Source organism: Haemaphysalis longicornis, unplaced genomic scaffold, assembly GCF_048455015.1.
Source record: "Haemaphysalis longicornis isolate Haplotype H1 unplaced genomic scaffold, Haemaphysalis longicornis Haplotype H1 scaffold_7, whole genome shotgun sequence".
NCBI classification, from domain to species: domain Eukaryota; kingdom Metazoa; phylum Arthropoda; class Arachnida; order Ixodida; family Ixodidae; genus Haemaphysalis; species Haemaphysalis longicornis.
Genome location: NW_027526422.1, coordinates 58,342,765 through 58,364,060, shown reverse-complemented (window position 1 = coordinate 58,364,060; position 21,296 = coordinate 58,342,765). Strand labels below are relative to the sequence as shown.

At 47.7% G+C, this 21,296-nt stretch overlaps 3 non-coding genes across 3 annotated transcripts; all 3 read left to right on the top strand.

Annotated features, from left to right (window-relative positions):
• Positions 1-207: 207 nt before the first annotated feature.
• Trnak-uuu (transfer RNA lysine (anticodon UUU)) lies at positions 208-280 on the top strand. The gene has a single exon. It is a non-coding gene; the product is annotated as a tRNA-Lys (tRNA).
• A 13,775-nt stretch (positions 281-14,055) lies between these two features.
• Trnat-agu (transfer RNA threonine (anticodon AGU)) lies at positions 14,056-14,129 on the top strand. Its single transcript has one exon. It is a non-coding gene; the product is annotated as a tRNA-Thr (tRNA).
• A 487-nt stretch (positions 14,130-14,616) lies between these two features.
• Positions 14,617-14,690, top strand: Trnat-agu (transfer RNA threonine (anticodon AGU)). The gene has a single exon. It is a non-coding gene; the product is annotated as a tRNA-Thr (tRNA).
• The last annotated feature ends 6,606 nt before the right edge of the window (positions 14,691-21,296 follow it).

The window sequence follows — 21,296 nt, the reverse complement described above, 5'->3', positions numbered from 1 at the left end:
TAGCCTCGATGGCAGCCTTCCTCTTCTTGTAGACGCTCGCTCTGGAAACTTGACGCAGTCCCACAACACGTGCACGAAGTCCGCCCTCCCCCGTTGGCATACCTGGCATACTTTTTTTGTTGTTGTAGGGGAGGGGGGGGGGGGGTGGCAGGAGGGATGGAGAGGGCTAGTTCATGTCAACATTGGCTAACTAATTCCAAGCCGTCCGCCCGGATAGCTCAGTCGGTAGAGCGTTAGGCTTTTAACCTAACGGTCCGGGGTTCGAGCCCCCGTTCGGGCGTAGCTTTTTTTTTTTTTTTTTTGTACTGAAGAATCAAGTCAGCAGAGCCAACGCCGCTTGCATAATACAGGCGGCGTTGGTGAAACATTGTATATTTGCTTCGTTTTATTATTAGTTGAATTGACCCGAGCTGTGGTTGCTCCTTTGGAGGATGAACTCGTTTTCCAACTTCGCCTTCATCGCAACAAAGTTGCGCTTCGGCACATAACAGTCTTCGGTAGTAACCAATTTTGAGTGAATTTCTGGCAGTTCATATGCACAAACAATAACTGCATTTTCAGCGAAAAATAAACCAAATAAAGAATAGGGCACGGACAAGCGCTTAGCTCCCAGCGGATATATGCACGTTCACAAATACTGCAAACATGAACGCTAAATAAACAACCTGAACCAGCAATCAAAAAAAAAAAAAAAAAAACTACACGGAGATTGTGTTGAAAGCCCAGGTGCGTAAGGGAAATCGGCGTGTTTACCTTACGACACCCCCGAGGTCTGGCTGACACACGTAATACTTGTTGCTGGCGGCGGTGTGAATGACTTCAACGTTTTGGGAACGCGACAACGGCCGCTGGTAAACAAAACACCCCTTTCCTCAAACAAGGTTGCGCAGTCGCGCGCGAAGCGCCGGGGAGAAAAAGAGAAAAATAAATGAAGTGAAAACGAGGCGTACAAAGGGCAAGCGGCCGGGACATTGTCGTCACGCACGCAGTTCGTGAGCACCACAACTCGTTCAAGACATGTTTGCTTTCACGCTCTCTCTTCTCACCCCCGCGTTGTGCGGTCTTGTTCGAATGAACTCGTCACCTCTGCGCCTTTGTTTCGGCCTTCTGCAATCTGAGCTCGGCGTTGTATTCTAGGTGCACGGCAAGCTGAGGTCGAGGGTTGGAAGAACGCCCGTCTGATCAGGAGGATGTATACGTCGAATGAGCTAGAAGGCACCGACCGATCAATACAGCAATGAAGAATAAAGACGTTTCGACTCCCGCGCAAGAGCTTTGTTCACATTTGAGCGCACACTAAATATCCACAGGTCGCACAAAATCAGTCTTTGCAGCACCGTACTAGGGCCCTGGTATACAACATCGGCTCGTGAAATCTCGATAAGCAGTCATGTGCATATGAAACGCGATCATGAAAGTATCAACTAGGGGAGGTATTCTCGTGTTTTGTCCGTTTTGTGTCCCTTTAAAAAAATTCCGTTTTGAGTAAGTCCTCAGTAACTAAAAGCGACCACCCGGATGTGACGCCATGCAAGTGCGGCGGAGCTATGAGCCGCGGCTTCTCAAAGCAGATGATTTGGAGCAGACGATTTTTCGTCGCCTTGTTTTAGGTTCACTGGCGGAACAATAAACACACAAAGGATAGTTTAAAATAGGTGTAGTCATTTAAAACGTGTTTACAAAAACGGTTGCGCAAAAGTAAACCCAAAGCCCAGCTACAACTGGACGTAGGTCACAATAAAACGGACGCAAAATGGACGTTTTCAAAACTGACAAACACGAGAATGCCGCACCAGAACGCACAAATAGCGCGATTTCTTTTCATTCAAGACTAAGTGACGCGTACCTTAAATACAGTAACAAAGTTGAGAAATCTGGCTTTCCAAATATACCAATAGCGTGCCATTATTGGACCCCAACGAACACTTTTCTTCCATTTTGCGTGTCCTTGTTCATATTTTCGTGTTAGAATTTCATTTGTCCATGACTGCACGTTGAATTGCAATATTGTAATGCGTTAGCGTTTTAATCAAAAGTGCTTTGGTTGATCACGGCGCATCGCCCTTCGCACTGATCAGCCAGTCGGGATCTCACGGTGCAGATTTTGGATTCATGTTGTTCCTGTTGATAGCGCATCCTTGCCACCGAATGCGACGTGGTGACGTGGTCATGCGAACACGAAATGCGAACACAAAAATATGAAACCGAACGCACAAATAGCAAGATTTTTTTTATGCAAGTCAAAACGACGCCTGGCTTAGCTACAAAAACAAAGTTAGGAATTGTGGCTTTCCAAGTATATCAACAGCACGCTATTATTGGACCTCAACGAACAGTATTCTTCAATTTTGCGCGTTCTTGTTCATATTTTCGTGTTCGCATTTCACTTTTCTATGACTGTACCTTTCCTCTTGAATGAGGAGGGAAGGCAGCAATATAAAGATAAGATAAAATCCCTCAGCCCACACCATGCCCAACAAACGTGTGAACGGGTGGACACGGAATTGTGCATGCGCCACATAAGGAAGTCTGCTCTAAAAAAAAAAGGCATACCTTTTCTGAACAGTGAAACATTACAAAAACGGCTGGTGCGGTGCTTCTCTGAGCGACACGTGCCATTAATGCAAGAGCCATTTCACTGGGTATGCTTATCACGAAGGTTTACGGTCTGCGTTTGACAAGCCTCGTCCCCCTCGAAGAAATTCCTGAGACACTGGGGCACCGGAATTCCACGTTACTACCCCAAACTAACGAAGCCGTATTACTCTGTAAGATAAAAATGCTATCATTCGCTTTTTAAATATTCATTAAAAATACAATTCATTTAAAGTTTGGGGAGAGGAGCATGATAGACTGATATCTCGCTAAAAATTAGCCGCGTATCTGCTCGTTGCAAATGTCGTCAAAAGACGAAAGACTCTGTAGACATTTGCCAAGGAAATGCCCCCCCCCCCTTTGCTTTCCCGCTCATCTCCATGCTCTTCCTGCACTGTCGCGCTCATCCCAAGGTAAACAGACTAAAGGTTTGCTCAAGATGATTTGAATTTATTGCGTTCCACTGCCACAGGCCAGGTTCCTCGATGCCAGCGCTGCAGTACGGCGGAGACGCGCGTGAATCGAGGCGGCCGACTTCAAGGTTTATAGAACCGCGTTGCCGTGCTCCACGTGCGTTCTAAGCAGAACGTGGAACCTAGCTAGTGGAACCTTTAGTTGCTGTTACCGCGTGATTTCTCATATGCCGCCAGGAAGGAAACGGCGGTTTTCTGCAGTAGATGTAGAATATCATTTGCTACCGAAAAACCAAGCATCCATGAGTTTTTTTTTTTAAATAAAGGAACGCTGTAAATATCCCTTGTGTATTAATTTTCGGTCCTATATTTGCGTTATGACTTGTTCATGTTTATGAAAGTTCACAAGTATGCACATATAAACCGGGCTTAGACACTCACATTTGGCTGCTAGTATATAAGACTATTGCGCAGTAAGTATTTTACTTTGGCCGGGTGGCTGAATCGAGTCACAGACAGACAGACGGACAGACAGACATACAGACAGACCAAAATTTCTGGGTTTAAGTAGCCCAAGAAAGACTATCGTCTTTAATAACCCAGTTGTACGTGTACCATCGCTATGCACGAAATCGTACGTTCATTTTGACCCTTGACTGCGCGGTGACCTTATTTGGGTTTGAGAACACACAAAAAACAAATATCTATTAAAACACATTCTGAGGGATTGTACCTCAATGCGCCCCCTCGGTTTAACCAGCACCGAACTGTTCAAAGTAGAACGCGCGGACCTCAGACATCAAATCAAAATACAAATGTTCGGCGCCAGTGCAGCGAGCCTCAGCACGCGACTCGGCTGTAAAAACAGTCGTCCCGTATAGACAAACACGCATACACCCGTATCGGGCGGAAGACAAGCAAAAAGATGCCAGGAATGGCTTCCGTGCAAAGCCATTTCCGCGAAACCAAATTAAAAAGAGAAGGACCATGTCGCTGCAGCTCGAATCTACGCCGTCGAGGAACTGCAGCGAGCTGTAGGAAGAAATTCCGCCTGTCGCATATACCACCATATCGACGCGAACGATCGCGTCGTTTTAAGAAGTCACTTTCCTTCAACTTTCTCACCTCGTGACCAGCCTGCCTGAAGAATGAGACGAATAAAGAACGAAGAAAAATGGTACGCGCTCCTCTTCGGTTAAACAAAAAGGACGCCATCTTAATCCCTTCCTACATTCTAGGGCCGCGACACGAGTATACACCTATTAAAGGAGGAAAGGCCACGGAGCCTCGGCGCTATTCGTATCGCGGCAGCGTTTATTTTTGTTGCATATGCTCGTGCTCCGATCGCATTACACGTTCCGAACATGGCTGGGCCCGCTCTGGGTCGCGGCGCGGATATTTGATGTACGGAGAGCTCCCGCGACGCGTATATTCGTGACAGACCGCGAAGCAGCGCGGCTTGGATTTTGAGCCGATATGTAATACCGCGAAGGCGGTTTTCGGTCGCTTGCTGGATCAACTGCATGCATGCCGTTGCCCTCGTTAAAGTCGTTGAACCCTGTCTAGTTCGCAGTAAACGACGCGGTGCTTCTATTTCATTCGCGTATCGGTTACCTGCTTAGAAAGGCCGCCGTGAGAAATGCCAACTCGCATCTGGGAATTTCCAGTCAACTAACATTGGCGCCGACGGATTAATGCCAATGACCAAAAAAAAATGTCGACAAAGGTCAAACTTATTCTCCGCAGAACATTTCCTTGAGTGTCCATGACGCACTGAGAGCAGCTGGATTTGCAAAGCATTGCGGGCAGCAGTTGTGCGAGCTATTCGTGGCGTTTGTGTTTTGGCGCCAAATTGGTTCAGCCAGTCTTCTTGTACTCTTAAGTACTTTCTAGGTGCATCTAATGGCCGAGCTTGCATCTAGCTTCAACACGCAGAGTTTCCAGAAAACATTAAAAAAATGCTTCCTTACCACGTACCATATTCAAACACAAATACCTTCGGCGCAATTGCGCTAGGCGGCCCACTTCATGAAATCCACTGACGTCGTTCTGTTGCAGTGCGAAGCTTGTTAATCCCTGTCGCGAAGTGAAACAATGACGCGCGATCTTAGCTGTAAGCACATCGGCTACTGTGTGTACCGACTAAGAGTGTGGTAGCCGCACAGGGTGCACTAAGGACGACAGCATGGAGATGATTTTAGCGTATGTATAGCATGTGCCGGCTTACGTGTCCTCGTATATCGCCTATGGGATCAAACTATTGCAGCAATAGTGTCACAGAATGAGCGGGCCTGGTACTTTTACCGATACCGATGTTCAGCCTCGTGTTCGTCGACCGGAACCACAACGTAAACGACGCCAAGCTCAACGTGCTTCAGTTGACACCGGAGCGGTTGCTAACTTTACCTTAAAAGCAGAAGCAGAAAAAAAAGGGGTGGTGGTGGTGGCAAAACGTTTAATGAGGCAAAGGTAAGGGGTATAAGGGTGTGGTTAGCCTCCTATGTCTAGGAGTCCTCTTGTCCGCGCTGCCTCCAGTGTGCGCCGCACCAGGGCGACCTGGCGCTCCGGTGAGGGGACAACAAAAAATAACCGAGAGATTCCCTTCCTCACGCTCGATTGACTGGCATTCATCTTTCAAAGACGTACTCTTTACCATATCGTTAAGAGTGGTCCCACACACCCGACCTCCCTCCGAATCCGCAACCCTACCCTTAACAGCTGGGTGGCCCAGCTGTCCAGCTCTGAACCGGGCTCCCAGATTAACCTGGTGAGACGGGCCCAGACGGCCAGTCAGAGCCAGGCAATCCTGGACTAAGGAGGCCCCCCTCCTGGTACGCCTACAGACACGGAGTCGGATTGGGCTTCAATAAAAGTTTATTCAAGTCAAGACAAATGCGTCTAAAGTATGCGGCAGTTTCGTTCCGTATTGTATAATGGTCCGCATAAAATACCCGCAGATAGGGGGAGGGAGGAGGGGGAGGATAGAAGCCATGGTAACTTTCTGGCAAAAAGTATTTCCACTTTGTTCTCTGCAGAATGGTCCGTAAACTGCCAGGAGACCTAAAATGTTTCCCGAAAAAAAAAATTGAAGGCGGGGAAAGTAATCAGGAGACGAGACGCCTGTGAATCTTTACGTAATGCGTTCAGAAGAGCCCAGTGAGATGTCATCGCAGTGCGCTGTGCTTGTGGGAAGTTGGGGCGCTTAGTAAAATAAGCCACAGATTTGCGCAGGAAAACTGCGTGACCGGTATCACCCCGGGAGCAAATGGGCCGTGTTCCCGTCGGGGGGGGGCCTGGGATATGGCAATGCGCAGCACGAGTCGCCTGGATATATATATATATATCCGCGGGGGGCAACTGCGGTAGCGCCGTTTCGTCGTGGTAGGGTAGGAAAGTAGGCGGCATGCTTAATCATCCGCAAACGTTTAAGCCATAGGCGGAAAGGAAGAAGACTTCGGCCACCGCGACCTTTCTCAATGTCGCCCTTCAAAGCTTCCCTCGTTTTATTTCTTCCCTCTTTGTTTCGCTTCAAGTTCACTCACGATGAACGTCTGGTAGGGATACAAAGGGGCTATGGCGCGAAGTATATAGTAGGTTCATAGTGAAGTAGAAAAAACTGCAGCGCTAACAAGACGGAACCAAGGGGGGGGGGGCACATATACGGCCTGTGGTTAAGGATATGCATATCTAAAATTCGTCTTCAAGTTAGCGTTATAGCTTGTACGGCGCAGCTGGATGACATGTGCGGAATGAGGGCTGGAACACCGGCGTATTTGAGGGCCAACTTTGTGAGGGTGTACCTAGGATGGTAGCCTACACGAATGCTCGGACCGGCCCGCTATGTGCGTGTGCGTGTGTGCGTGAGTGCATGCGTGTGCGCGGGTGTAAGCATATACTATGACCCAAACGAAAGAAAACAGTAGCTGCACTCCTGCCCTCCCCCCTCCCACCCTCCCCGGATGTTTATTTTCAATGACCAGTATTGATAAATGCGATCAAGTTTCAGATCTGTGCTTGATTGATTGATTGATTGAATGATTGTATAGGGTTTAACACGCCGACGCAACGCAGGCGATGAGGCGCGCCGTAGTGGAGGGCTCCGGATTAATTCAGATCTGCGCTAAACGTGTTCACTCACGCATGCAGGCGCAACATCTGAGGGTGGGTTGGGAACTGCGAAGGACGTTTCACGCCTGAAAAATGAGAAATTAACGGTCATCGCGGGTTGCCGCTCGAGCTGCAAACTCCATTTTCTTCCCTGGTACAAACTAAGCTCCGAAGGAGTTCTTCCTCCTATTTTTGCCCCAAATAATGGGTTGATAGAGGCAGCTTAAAACAAAAGATAAGCCCAGCGCTTTTTCCCGGCTATTACAAGAATACCGGCGACGGGGACTGATTCATATCTGTCGAGCGCGCTTGTATACGTGGCAAGCGACATTTTCTCCGGGGAAAGATTTGCGCTAGGCGTGCTCTCTGTCGCGTTCGGATGCAGTGTATTACAAGGAAGCAAGTGCATCCAGTTTATCCAACTGCGTGCATGGATGCGCTAAACGGAGACGGCGGAAGGGGGGTCCCCGTATATGCGCGGCCGCCTGCTTGGAGTGGTTTCGTAGCGGCGACAACTTCCTCCGTGCCGTGGAGCGCTCGGAACAAATTCCCCTTTCTGGCAGTCTCCTTGCTTTTTAGGTTTTTCGTTCGGAGAAGGTAATCGTCAGTAGGCTGCGCACGTAACTCCAATACCGGCTGGGACGTGACAGACAGTATCGGTTCTGTTTGTTTTGCTTTTTCGTGCCGCATAATATTGGCCAATCATTTCGCGGGATTGTTTCGATCAAATGGTTGATTAAAGAAACAAGAAGTGTTAGTGCGATCGAAATTCTACGAAGAGAGATATAGTCGCCCTGTACGCTGTTGTGCGTAGCGGTGTAGCATCCGTCGTGAGTAGACTTGAGGAAGTCAATCGCCATAGCTTTCGCACCGATTTGTGCCCCTTGAGAAAATATCACACGCAGCAATTTCTATAAAAAGGGGTCGACTATTCTCGTGCAACAGTTCATACGAGCGTGGTCAGAAATAAAGCTTAATTTGGGAGTAAAGATCACAGCCACGTACAGGAAAGCTATACATTCTGTGTCGAACACGCCTTCCTGCATGCTTTACTAGCGAAGTAGTGATAACACAGGCCTGAAGGTGGGCAGGACGTCAGTGAAATGGAACCAATAAGTACACATAGTTGCAAACATACGCATAGTCCTTAAGCGATAAGTCTGAACTAGTATCACTAGATAAGGTTGCAGAGTATCGGCGCTATTTTCTCCTATTGTTCCGTGCCGCCACCATGATCATTGGTCAGTTCGCATCACGTAAGATTTGTTTACACTGCGACGGTTCGTGGGCGCCGTCATTTTGTTGTTTATGCTTTTGCACTCGGTCAACTGTGGTAATCTTATCTTGTCCTCCCTGCTGTCCCAAGAGAACAGTCAAGATTATCTGGACGCCTGCCCAAATTCTCTGCGCGGCAATAAAGCGGCGCACGCTCACGCCCGGGAACTTGCTCGCTGGACACCGCAAGAGGATGATGAGAGTACCAGTCACTCACTCGTCACATACAACGATATCACCCTACACAATATGCTCACACGACACAGCTTCCCTCCGCCGGCCGACCAGCTAACAAAAAAATTACGCCATCTTCCCGTAGGGGAACCCTGAGTAGTATGCAAAGCAGCCATGGGGTCGATTCAAGTGCCCATCAGTTTTCAGTTCGTCGTTTCCGTTAGGTTGAGGTAGGTAGCTACAGTTATATTTACAGTTTGGTTTCCATGGTAACTACCACACTTTTCACTTACCGGAACTACGAAATGAAAAATTGCGTTGAGCCCATGGCTGTTTCGCATACTACTCAGGGTTTCTTTACGGGAAGATGGTGTAATTTTATTAGATGCGACGGGGCTATGTCCCTCCCTTGTCGTTGTTGCGCCGTCCACACCCCCACTGCGCATGCTCGGCTTGCTGAACGCCCGGTGGGGTCTTACGCTTTAATGGCTCCTGGAGCGATAGTGTTACCGGTGTCTTCCTGGGCCGGCCCGAGATGAGCCGAGCATGCGCAGTGGGGGTGTGGACGGCGCCACAACAAGGGAGGGACATAGCCCCGACCATGAGATGCTGGAGTGACAGTGTTGCCGGTGTCTTCCTGGGCCGTCACGAGACCAGCACGCTTCCCCTTAAAGGGCTCCTGGAGCGGCAGTATTGACGGTGTCTTCCTGGGCCATTGGATGGACGGACGACGGACGAAGGAGCCGAGAGCAAGAGATGCTTTGCATTTAAAAGAACAACAAGTCACCCTTCGACAACACATTCCCACACCCCACGCGGCTACACACCTTCCACCCCACATTACACTACCCACTCACTGTGCAGGCACTGCGGCAGCCCTGCTACGCCCAACCATATGGTTTGGACATGCCAGTCAAACCCAGACCTTGATCCAATTCCTAATGCAACCCGCGTGCAGTGGGAGAGTGAACCTGCCAGCTCAGACCTGAGTAAGCAACTTTGGCTCGCTGAAAGGGCGAAGACGGCAGGCCGCACCAACGGAGTCCTGGACTAAGGACCCCGCCCACGAACCCGCTCGACTTCGCTGTTAATAAAGTTTTTGCTCCTCCTCTCTGCTCTGCGGCTGCGCGCGACTGGCGCCGTTCCGAACGCGAATCGAAGATACGCGCTTCGCAGCATTTCAGCTGCAGAAGTGTGTCCGAAGATACCGCTTTGCTGCGTCTTTGGCAGTGTTGTTTACAAATGACGTCGTCAAAAATGGCGGTGAGGTCACAGAAGCGGCGATCTGGCAACACTGATAAACACCAAAATGACCACCGTTGCTCACTTGGTGCCTCAGTGACGGTACTCTGTATCTTATCTAGTGACACTATGAGGGAAAACCACGTCTTTTGCTATATCTGCCGACGAAAGCTGAGGTTCTGAACAAAATAAAAAAGGGAGACGTGTTGCGGACTAATGGAAATGCTGTTATTGAGCTTTCTGTTTAATTGGAAGTTGGGTTAATCCGACGTTGTTTGCTCTCACCGTGTACGTCGTATTAATGGAAGTCGACTGTATTCAGTTAAAAACTTCACAAGCAAGAAATGCAGAACTCTTCGAATGCGTCACTAGCGCAAACTTTCAGGCGCGGTCATAAACATCGGAAAGGTATGTGTTCGTCTACCGGATTTAGAGAAAGTACCCAACGTGGAGTAAGTTTTTGCGAAGGAAAAGTAAACATCCACCTTAAACTCAGCCGTGCGGGTACAGTAGAAAGCTATACAGCTTTCTCGGGAACTTCGCAGTTGAAAAAAAAAAAAAAGAAAAACTGTCCTGGTTCAGGATTCGAGCTCGGGACCACTGCCTATATCGAGAAGTCGCTCTAGCAACTGCGCTAGCCGTGGGGCTAGCTGTTCGTAACGCGATAGCAAATTGATGAACAACTCGAAGTGACCGAAAAGTCCCAACCGGGCGTATTTAAGGAAAATCCCCAAGGTGGAGCAAGTTTCTTAGTAGGAAAATTTCACGCCCACCTGAAATGCAGCCGTGCGGCTACAAAGGAAAGCTATGCAGCTTTCACGGAAACTTCACAAAAACGTACTACAACTTTGGGATTTACCCTAAATCGGGTCGATTGACACCTGTTCGTCGCTTCGAGTTGTTGATCAATTCTCCGGCGCGCTACAGACGGCTGTCCTCTCGGTTATCTCAGCTGGTAGAGTGACTCCCCTGATAGGCGGTGGCCCTCTAGGTTCGAATCCTGCACCATTTCAGTTTATTGCCGTACAGCTGCATTTGAGGCGGGCGTCAAATTTTTCTTCGCAGAAAATGTATCTGGTTTACAAGAAAATTTCATGAACGACAGGGCCTCGACGCGGGTTGTTGTTTTATTTTTTCAGAGGTAGAGAGGCGGACGTAAAAGGGGGGGGGGGGGGTAGTATCTGGTGCAATTAGGATAGATTGAATACGGCACGAAGAGCAGCTTCGAGTAAGTATCCTGCGTGGTGCGAAAAAAGAAAAAAGTCGTCTCTCTGGCAGACTTAACAGTAACGTGACCTCACGTCTAAATACGCGTGCACCCTGCAAGCGGTGGTGCTGTCACTCGTAAGGCGGGGTGGACTTGTGCACACCGTTCGACCCGTATAAGTGGGGCCAAAAGGGGATAAACGCGAAATTGATGCAATATTTGCGCTATAAGTCGGCGTGCTGCACAAAAGCGGCATCTGGAACTGCGGCCCGGCCGGCTCGTAAATACGTCGTCCTCGTGGGCCTTTTCAGTCTCTCAAAAACGGGGCTTCCAGTCGGGACCGGAAGGATTAAGGCTTGCGTGATCTCTGTTCACCCCAATGGGAGCCTTGGGAAATCCGCTAGGTGTGCGTGCGTGCCTTCAGTGCAGTGCTATTTGTTTCCCGGAAGCTGGCGGTGGGTGGAGGTACATTTCTTTTCTCGGCGTGTATGGCACTTCCCGTTTGGAAGACCTCTCTGACACCGTTGTACAGGACGACACGAATGCCCGCTTTCTTTATTGTAGGCAATAAATATCCGGGTGTACGATGGTGTTACAGCAAGTTTTATCTGACATAAAACATCAAGCGTGCATACAGTGGTTGTCTTTGTTGCAACCAATGTCAGCGAAACACGAAAAAAAGTACACGGAGACGGCACTAGTGTTAAGTTTATTGACACCGCGCTTTTGGTCGGTATTAAGTACCATTTCACTTCAGCTCACTAGTTTGACAGAAAATCTCGTGGTGGGATTAAGGGTTTCGTGTGCTATCCTTTATCCAGCGGCCACTTTTACTACATGGTTGCCCAAGAAATGCAAACGATTCGTTGCGGTGGGGTAGATGCATCAAAAGCCAACAATAAGTACATTTTGCATTTGGCTTGGTATTTGAATAGGAGGGGCGACGGCTGTTGTCGCTCCTGTTACGATCCTGTTCGCTACACACCTAGTACTTTGAATTATCGCCTCGAATAAACATGAGAACTTGTGCATGAAATCGCAGTGGGAGGCGCAAAACAGTAGCCAGTTGCTAACTCAACACTGGCTATCATCACGGTGGCAAAGGTGAAACACAGTTGTGTAAACAAACCGCGGTACACTCCTTGTTTTACATATCAGAGTGAACTCCGACCAAACGCGAAGCAAAACGTTTAACGTCGCGAAACGGCGACGTTACGCAATCCGCAACCAAATGGTGGTAAATTTGCGTGTACTTATTCCATGCTCACCGCGCAATACGACCGGCTCTAATTAGCCATTTTAATTGTTATGACAGGCACATCGATTCACGGAGTCACGATGTGAATTGCTTTGCGCATGAATGAATGAATGAATGAATGAATGAATGAATGAATGAGTGAATGAATGAATATACTTGTACTGAATACTCTTGTACTAGCGGCAGGAAAAGCATCTCAACCCATAGTCTGTTTCGTTGTCGGGGTTTCGAGGAATGAACGAATGGTCAAGCCCTTTGGCACCATAGGTGCAGGCAAAGCACTTAACCCTTGCGGGGTTGCATTGCGTTGCAACTTTTTCCATCTACATGCGTCAAACTAGCGGATCTCGAGTGGACCCAGTCCTTGGCTACGTCCGTATTTCACAAAGCAGCATTTTGAGTAAAAGTGGCGCCAATGGAATAGTCTCGCATGGTATGGTAGTTTATCGCGCATGGCCCAAACAGGTGCGAGGCCACCGTGCGTCTGCCTTTAAAACACTTCCGTACCTGCCTCGTGAGGGCCATGCTGTCAATGGGACCACGCTCTTGTGTGTATTACGTCGCAAGGTCAAACTTCCGGCGCTGACCTCGGGCTGCCCTATTTATATCTCGCGATTAAAAAAGAAAAAAAAAAAAAGACACGCGGTGAAGTTAAGGCTAACCCGTTTTTCATGTGCCTAATTGGCCTAAAAGTAAATTACACAGAATACATTCGACTTTTTGTTGCCCAAACCTACCTCGTAAAAAACTGTTATTAATAATAATTAAATTTTGTATTAAAATGAGCGTTATTTTTTAGATATACGTGATACAGTTTCTCGAATACGCTAAAGGCCGAGGTTTATGCTTGCATAATTTCCCCCAATTCTGTTTTCGCGTAGTGCAGCAGCGTAGAAAGCCCAAATTTTTAATTCATTGATATAGAAGCAGTGTATGTACCGTCTCCATTTTTGAGCAGCGAATGGCTCGTCTGCCCGACCCGGGGACTTTGTATGTCCGTAGGTTGAGAAGACGTCGGCAGATGGGGTCAGTGGCTAATACAGCTGCCTCTCCCAAACGCCTCCTTAGCTCGAGGTGCCTAGACTGCCGCGCGTATAGGTTGTATTCACTGGCGAGGAACGTATGCAGGCAACAATGTGAGTACGCCGTCACTGATTACGTGACTGGTTACGTCAACACTGGGACACTCGTTTACTCCTCGCGCTAGAGAGCTTCGTGCTTAAAAGACACGAGACTTTTACATCAAAGCTGTATACCTCCACCTCCAACAGTTTCATCTTCATCTTCACCCAACTGCATGCTTCGCCCCTCCCCAGCTTTCGCGTTAGTGGAGATAGCCCTGGATTTTTTTTTTTTTTTTGCATTACAACTATTGAAAAGTGATTACTTTGTCTACGTGTTATTTCAGCATCCTTTTGTGTTTGACGGGGCAACTTGTGAACTTAGATTATTTTATGTACTTATTATACTTGCATGGGCCTCGGGCTTTTGTACAACGTGGAGTAAATGTAGAAATGTATACAAGTTGCAACGAACTGGAAAAGAACTGAATACCTGGAAGTCTACAATAAAAGTCAGAAAGAGCACTTCCGAAGCGGGCACTGCGTTCCGGCTTCGTGCATATGCCCTATAGGCAGTAAAACCGGCAGGTTGTGGCATCAAACTAATCAGTATTCCGCGGAGTATCTGGCAAAAGAGTGGGGTATCAAAGAGTACGGCTTTACATTCAGAACAGGTTTGAAGTCAGCGCCTTAATTCGGGTCTCCACTTCTGCAGGATTAGTCGGCGCCGTGGCTTAGTTGGTTAAAGCGCCTGTCTAGTAAACAGGAGATCGTGAGTTCGAATCTCACCGGTGCCTTTTTTGTCTTTTAATTTTGCCGAATGTGATATGGTTTTTTTTAATTCAGTACCTCAGGCTATGTTCATACTACCGACGTAACAGCCATATCGTGAGCTATGGACGTAAAAAATACGGCGTGTCACGCAGTTCGGTTGACTGAGACGTGAAATGACGTCATTCTTTACAGATATTAAGACAGTTGCGACAACAGTCTGGACCCGGCCTAAGGCTCGCCTTAATGAAATCTTCCCCTCCTCCTTCTCTTCCGGGTTCCTCCTCTTTTTCCTCTTGTCCTTACGTGAGCTCAGCGCGATTGAGTAAGCAAAATGCGGTGCCTAAAATGGATAACCTTCAAAAATACAATTCTTTCGTCCGTTGCTTCTGGAAACCGCCACCACTCCTAGCATGTTGTTTTTCTTTATAGCAAAAAAAAAAGAAGATAGGTAAGGCTGCCATCCGTTTTTTCTCGCGATATTCTGCAATCTTAAGGCGCTGCAGCCCCGTCGGCGCCGTGGCTTAGTTGGTCAAAGCGCCTGTCTAGTAAACAGGAGATCGTGAGTTCGAATCTCACCGGTGCCTTTTTCGTGTGACTTTTTGTTATCCCTTTCAGATTAAGGGTGCCGCGCAGTTTAAAAAAAACGGTACACCTGTCACAACGATGTCGACCAACAAGACGTTCGAACTTATTTTTCGATAGCCTGCACCGGTGACATGGTGCCGGCATGTCAACATTGTTTCACGCATTTGAAACTTATTTGAGATGGTAATTAAGTTCATCGCCCAGGCTGGAAATGTTATACTAAGCAAAAACAAAAAAAAAACTAAATTCACGTTGCGTTTCGAAGACTATGTTCACAGAGAGAGAGAGAGAGAGAGAGAGAGAGAGAGAGAGAGAGAGAGAGAGAGAGAGAGAGAGAGAGAGAGAGAGAGAGAGAGAGAGAGAGTACGAGTTTATTGAAAAGGAGACGAGGTCGGTATGAGAAACTGATCTCGGGCCTGCTACTTCCCACTGGGGGGAGGGCAAGGGGGAGAAAAAGAGAAAGGAATGAATATGGAAGGTATGAGTAATGACAATGAAATCGACAATTAACTATGCAAAAGCAGTAAAACCAATGAACGCGTCACATACAACTGGGCGCTGAATCACGTGATCACATTCCACTTTTCTGCGCATGATTACCTATCGTCCATTAAAAAAAATGAGACATTATGTCGCGGTCTGTTACATTTTGTCGCAACCTAGTGCAGAGAATCCAGAGAGGAGTCACAAAGAAATATAAGAAGGGCGTTAACGGCTAGGCTTTGTTTCCTGTTGTCAGATCATGTGCCCAAAATATTTCGTTCGGACAGGGCGTGAAAGTCCAAGCGTTGTAACGCTGCATCAAGGCTCTTTCGCTCACTAGAGTACTTTGGACAAGCGCTAATCAAATATTCAATAGTCTCAGAACAACCGCACAGAAGGCAGTCCGGGCTGTCCTCGCAGCCTGGACTGCCTTCTACGTTCAGACTACGTTCAGTTAGCTAAAGCGCTTGACGTCCGACTGCAATATTAGTATCTCCTTGGCGCTCTACACTGCGGGGCGCGAGTCTTATGCAAGGCCCCTTCGTCATCGATGCGGAATCCGCGCTGATCTCGTGGTGTTGTGGAGAGGTCGCTGGCGGAAAGCTTCAGCAACAGCCATTTGTAAAGGAATAGTCTCGTTAAAATGCAGTTTCCAAAACGTGCTGCTTGCCGTGAGAAACATTCGTAAACATGAAGAGTTTGATTGGGCGCACTGTGTTTCAAATGTTTTAGTTCTCAGCTTGAAGACGGTTAGATTTTGTGCCGGGCACGGAAGTTCTCTAAATATGTCCAAGGAGTGCCGCGGATATAACCTACCACTAGTTATCCCACGCGGAAGAACCTAATCTGGAACTGGTTGAATTATCCATTCATCACGGTTTCGTCCCATTTATGTCAATGAGCCGCATCACTGGAGCAAATATCCCAACTCTCCCGTTAGAATGTTTATTTTTTAATGCGAAGCACTATTTGGCTGTTAATTTATGGTTTTGGGTTGTTCAAATTTTTATGTGCGGTTTTCGGAAATACTATTAGCACAATCTGTATGCTTTCCATAACAGTGAGAGTGATGACATAGTATGTATCAGAAAACTTTTGTCATATTGCTAGCACTGGTAGCAGTGTTCACTGCAGTGCTTAGCCCACGGATTGCCTTGGGTAGATCCAAGGCAATAAACAAGTGCATAAAATTACACCGCTCTTTTAACTAAAAATAACGTCGCATTGTCTTTGACGCAAAAAAAAAATAAGAACCCGGATTGAAAAACGACGCTGAAAGGCGACATTGAAGCAGATCAAAAATGAGAAACAAAGACTCTAACTCGCTCTGTCTCGAGCGGCGTGAAACACAGCAAAGACACGATATACACAAAACGGTGCTCAAAACTCTCGTTTTTTTTTTTTTTTTTCATCCCACACTGGGAGGATAGCCGCCAGTTGACGAAGCCGTCACTTCAGGTTCAATACTACGCCGGCTTAGCCATTGAGCTACCCAGGAAAGATACGGCGCAAACGTAAAGCTAAGGAAGTTTTAATATACACAAATACGCGCAAGGTTACTTACAGCAATGCCGTAATTCAGTGGCTGCCCCCTATTCGGTCCCGGTATACGGTGAGGGGGTAGGGGGAGGGGGGGGGGACGCTGTGAGCGCAGCGCTTTACCTATAGCTTCTATTCCCTGGCTATATACGCATGCAGGCAACCATGTGAGTGCGCCGTTACTGGTTACGTCGGGCTCCGCGAGATGGCAGTACTTGTCCGTGCTAAGCACATGATGTGTGTTGGACGTTCCAGACTCTACCCACGCCGATCGCAAAGTGATGCCTCGACTCCAATGTGAGTGCGACTAATAACAACTCTGCTGACACCACCGTCGAGAATTGGGTTGAAACAGAGCAGACGACGCACGCTGGTGTTATTTTTTTCTTCGGCGTGCGGCCGCAGTGGCACAAGCCGCACCATGTCCGTGGCGCTTCGGCCATGTCCGTGGCCGTTTCCAGTGTTGCCAATCGAAGAAATTGACAGCTACCATGGTCATATGGTTATCTTCTCTGTCCTCGTGTTAATTTGCGCTTCCCGCCAATGCAGTGGTCTCTCCATTCCTCCAAGATTGCAAGGCTTTTAAAATTCCAGATTACGGACAGACACTCCTCCAGGTGCGGCAGAACAAGTGATTTTTCTCGAGTTGACGAAATAGAACGTTTCGCATGGATATTAGAAACCTCTGTATGACACCCAGGGATAACCCGTGTGTGCCTTCCCGGAAAGATAAAGCCGAGCACTCAACGTGTGCTTAACGCTGCTTGCAGATGTCAGCGGTTTCGTACTCTGAGAAGCCGCTTGCATGCGACATAGGATACACATTTAGTTCGTGGTGTATACGGTAGATGATGCGATCCTGTTCTTGTACACTTGCGCATTGAGACAAAAACAGCGGTGCGCCGCAAACCCCTCAGCCATTGCAACATTGTTTCGCAACAGACGGAGCGAGCACACGGCTATACGTCACTGTTTCCCAGTTTGGTGCTCACGATCTGCTAAGACGATTCTTACAGTCTCCTTCGCCTTGAAACTGCTCATCGGCGCGCACAGCGTTAGTTAATGGTACACAGCCCATTGACTTGCCTTTTTGCGTTAATACCGATGAATGTATACTCCTACTGGTTCAATTTTTCATACTCCTGAACTGCTGTAGTTCCCACAAACCCTAACCTTTGGGTACTTCCGTACCTTCTCGCAATCAGCCTGCTTTGCCAGAGTTATTTCCAACCGCGTGGGTCCACATTCGGTGTTCCCTTCTCACCTGGCGGCCACGTGGAGTACGGAGTCCCCGTTGAGGTCCCTGTCGTCGACGCGGCAGGCCGTGTGCATGATGATCCATCGCAGGGCACGGGCCCTGCCGGCAGCAGCGGCCTCGTGGGCCGCCGTGCGACCGGCCGAGTCCCTTTCGTGCGCCCGCACGCCCACGGAGCGCACCAGGAATCGGAGGGCTTGCACGTGGCCGCCCCGAGAGGCGTAGTGGATGCAGCCCGCACCCATCGAGTCCCGTACACGGCGCAGGCACGGCGCGACCTCGGGCCCAGTCGCCCTGGATCCGCGGTGCTGCTGCTGGTGATGACTGAGGTGATGCTGCCGATGCATCCACCACAGAGCCGAAATGTCGCCCCTGTAGGACGCTAGAAGCGCTGGGTGGATCATGGCTGCCGAGGCGCTGGAGGCCACTGTTTTGCACTGGTGTTAGGCGCACACGCTGTCACGGAATGCCGTGTCCTCTGTGGCACTCAGTGAGCTCGGTAGAGTCTGGAACCACGGTATCATCTCGACTTGGATTCAGCCCCCGTTCGTTGGCCGCTTCTCTCCATGACACTAACAAGACCTGTAATTAAGGAGGACGAAGACAATAAATAAATAAATAAATAAATAAATAAATAAATAAATAAATAAATAAATAAATAAAAAATGACAGTAGTTGGCCGTTCCGTTTTGCGCAGTCTTAAGTAGCTTGCCTGCGGGACGAAGCAGCTGGACAAACTGTATGAGCAAACCCCCGTAGATGAAAGATTTTTGAATAAGTATGTAGAAGGCCCGAATTCTTATTTCCTGAAAAGTGCTTACAACAGAAGCACCGCGAAATGGTATTCGATTGGCATGTCGATTACGGACGAAAAAGTGTGCGGCCTGCGGGAGCGAATTAATTTCTTCAGCAGTCTTAGATTATGCGTCAGTATCGTAAAATTGCAGTTAAAGCCGTCGTTGGAGACCGGAACTGCAGAGAACTGATTGTTGAGCACACTGAGAAAAGTTCTCGTTAGAATGTGCGCTCAACGGAAGAATACGAAATCTGTCAGCGTATTCCCTTAAAAAATAGGGTTTTCAAGTTTCAGTTCAGTTGCTGTTGAGTTTTTATAGAGTCCATAGAAACGTAATTCAAACTCAATGGCTCTTGATATTTGTCATCAGAAGGTCAAAAGGATTTTTATTGACAAAACGCAACACAAAATTTAATGACACCAGTATATTGAAACGTTTTCGAGCACTAATTGACAAAACTCATCAGGCTGAAACATTTACCTGTGAAGGGCTGTTCTTTCAGCGCTGGACACACTGTATATACTGAATTCTATAACCATACGGCTACTAGGTTACTTTTATGTGCTTTTATTCTACATTCATATTTCGAGAGAGTGCAGTCGATAAAAAGTCAACAAGCTTGCTATGGACATAACTCAACAGAATATCGAAAGACTTGTTGTAATTAGAACTCGATAGAGTTTATACCAATAAAACGCATTAGGGTAATCCTTACAAACGCATAAGCCCGGCATTTTCTCCTTATAGGCCTCTCAAAGGATTACCGCAGGTTGCCTTCGTGGAATACACGACGCACTAATCAAAGCAAATAAACCACTTTGCAGAGTAGAGATCAATTACACTTTCTTAAAAGTACTTACATATGCATGCTGCTATAATTTTTGAAAATTATGCAAATTAGAGTTTGAAATTTTTGAAAATTATCAGTCATTTTCCTAGTATATGAAGTAAAAGTGCACATATACTTTGTCAAGAGGGCCGGTAGGTTTCCTAAATACACCATTATAATAGCACCCAATATATAAATGGCTTCATGTCAGCGTACCATCCGAACAGTGTTCTTATGTCATCTTCACCATGTACATGTTGCTCACGCTATTTGCACTGAAGAGCCTCAGGGTATGTGTAACCTTCGGAAGAACGTTTCACGGTGTTGCTGACACACTGACTCAACGCTTTTGGATATCGTAGTCGTCATGTGGGTGCTGTGTGCATACGCTTTGTGGGACGCAGCTCTTTGGCGGCTGACTCTGGGCTGAGCCACGTTGTCGGCGTAACCGAGTGAAATATGGCAAGAACGACGAGTGATAGAAAAAACGAACGATGAGAGAAAGAACAGGAGGAGAGTGTCGCGAAATTGGGAGGGTAGGACGGTTCGCCGTGGCGGCGCGAGCGAGCCAGCGCTCTCCGAAAGTGTACGGTGGGGGAGGGGAGGGGGCAGTATGATGTGCCCGCACGAGGCACTCGACGGCGCGACCCTTGGCGAAAACGTGAGCGGGGCGGGTGCGTGACTATGATGCGCGTTCGCTTAAGAAGCAGTTCGCGGTCCCTTCCTGAGACGCACTTCGCGCCGCCGACGCCGAGGCTCATCATCGCTGCCGTCGAGAGAACTCTCGAGTGACTACTGCCTCAGCGCACTGCTGCTGCGCCGAAATATCGCATTAGGGAGTACCGTAATCGCCAGCCTTTTTTTTTTTCAGTTTCACAGTCGACCAGCACAAAAAACAAATAATTTTTAGTCCAGGAAGATTTCGGGAGAAACGGTTCGAACTTTCAGTAACGCCCATACAAAGCTTATTGTTGTTGTTTTCGTGCCAAACGTGATAAACTAACGTAACGTGAAGGCTATAACATGTTTGCTTGCTTGCTTTACACGTACTGTATACAAGCGTATTCAACGTACTTCGAGCATTTCATTCTAATCACAAACCAAATTTGTTGCAGTACAGTTTCCTTTGAACAAAGCTAGATTCGACGATCATTTCGGTTTACACGAACGCCTCAGGGTCTCTCGACTAAAATGTTTCATATTGACTTCATCGGAGCGAAGCTCCTCTCGAGCGGGCTTTTTCTTTGCTACTTTGAAGTTGGTTCAATCTAATCTATGTAATTTTATGTAAAAACTGCTCATAATCGCGCTTTATTTAAACACGGGTAGTGTCTTCGGTAAAAGGAGCTCACGCGTGCTACAAATTCGCACAAGGGAAGAGAACTCGAAAGCTACGAAAAGAAAATTGTTATTCTGAATGTTTGTGTACAAATATATCCGATAGTCCACCATTAAGTTTATTTATATTTTCATGGTGCGAGCTACAACCTTTGCAAGAACAACTGCCCGCTTTGCAACCATATGAACGGCTCTGAAAAAAGGATTTTTGATGTTGGTAGAGCTAGACACTGTTGGTACCTACGCCTCCCGCAAAGAATCTCTGATTTATACAAAGTGAGCGAGAGAGAAAATGCGAAACTTTCCAAGTTGAGAACATTTTGAGGTGTCAATCGTTATTTCTCCAGGTGAGGATACGGTACAC